Genomic DNA, 1,884 nt, shown 5'->3' with positions numbered 1-1,884 from the left:
AACATCAGTCTAATGATGTTTCTATATATCAATTCTAGATCTGGTCTAGATTTAGTATTTCTGGCCTTTTTAGATTTTTTTTTTGTTGTTAAAGAGTTTAGTAAAAAAAAAACAAATCTGTCATCCAAACCCTTTATTTAATAAGGCAAAGATTAATTTTGACATAAACATTCTTGTTTTGACTCATGCGGAACAAAAAGCATCATCACATTCATAACAAGTAACTTGATGTGAACTCATATTGTTTAATGTGATACTGTATGAATTAAGCATAAGATCATGTGAGTCATTTACAGGAGGGAGACGCTTCCGCTAATCAAGTAGTTTATTATTAAACAAAAATGTTATGCAGTTTTTTAGTTTTATTCACTGTAGCATCAAAATGTTAACATTATTCACCATCAACTGTCTTTCTTAGCTAACTGTTTATTTGTATTTAAATGTTTAGGAAACATTCCATGTCGTCATTGTTGACGGAAACGTTACTTTCGAATGTTCTCGGAATGTAGTTGTAACATTTAAAATTCAAATATTGCTACTTGTTTCGGAACGTTCCGAGAACATTCAAAAGTAACGTTTCCGTCAACAATGACGTCATGGAATGTTTCCTAAACGTTCGTATAACCAAGAAAAAAAACTGTTTTAAAAACTGGACGCTTTGAACGTTCAGAGAACATTTAGAAAAAAATGTTTTCATAACTTAATGGGAACATATATTTGTTAACTGGGATCTTTCTTTTAAAATGCAATCCCAGTGTTTGTACTGTATTGTATATGTCAAGAACAGATATTGTGTAAGAAAAGTTGTTAACATGATTCTGATGTAGAAACGCGTCGTGCCTTTAGACAAACTGTTGCAGGATGTTTTGTGTAGCTGTCGTGTGTTAGACTTCACAGCTCACTGTATATCCGTCACAATTTTATATGTTTATTGTAAAATTACATTCACCTTTGGCATAATCACAACTACTAGATCCTGAGAGAGAAATTACAATATTGTGTCCACGTAGGACAGCAGTGTTCGTGTTTCAGGTGTTATAAACACACACAGCTCATATTATGCAACTTTGCACATGTTGTTTTTGTATCTCCACTCATTTCTAGTGAGCAGATATTGTATATACACAAGGGCAATAACTGGTTTAGCCGAGGACTCGGGTCTTAGACACTTTGTTGGTGATTTTTGAGAGTTTGTTGAAAGCTGTTCAATAGTTTTAGCTGCTATGAAAATAAAGTTCTTTGAGTTAATTCTGTCCTGCATTGATCTTCTCTCTCCATGTGTTATAAATGTGTTTATTCTGACATCTAGTGGAGAATTAAGTCAGTGTTAGTGATCTTCTTCAGACCAGTTAACCCATCAATATAAGCATTAACAAAGCTTAATAATAAATACTGTTGTTAGTTCCTGTTCAGTAAGTAATGTTAAAGTCGCCCTGTGGTGTAAATCCAGCTTTTAATGTCGTGTCTATGTGGTGTTTTTAATACGCTTTAAGACACACCATGTGTAAGTTCATAAGTCGACAGCATTGCTGAGTATTTCCTGCTTAAAACTGCAGTGAACCAAAGACAGTCTCAAAAACACGGTTTGAAATCGCTGGTGTTTCTGACGTCACAAACGACCTTGTAACCAATCAGATCAACGTGTGATCGTCAACCAGTGGATCTCTGAGCTGAGCGAGTGAGTGGAGGCGGGGCTCATTTGCATATTCATAGAGCCGCGCATACTAAATGAGGCGAGGGTGTCGAGTTACATTCAAGATATTTTAAGGCACGAAGACATTTTTTCAAGGGAAAAAATGCCTTAATGTAATTTTGGTGATCAAAGATGAGTTTTAAGGGATAAAATGATTAATTACAGGGGGACTTTTTCCCTATACGAAATGA

Source organism: Rhinichthys klamathensis, unplaced genomic scaffold (genome assembly GCF_029890125.1).
Source record: "Rhinichthys klamathensis goyatoka isolate OS25496 unplaced genomic scaffold, OSU_Roscu_1.1 h1tg000703l_1, whole genome shotgun sequence".
Taxonomy (NCBI): Eukaryota; Metazoa; Chordata; class Actinopteri; order Cypriniformes; family Leuciscidae; genus Rhinichthys; species Rhinichthys klamathensis.
Note: the sequence above shows the minus strand (reverse complement) of the source record.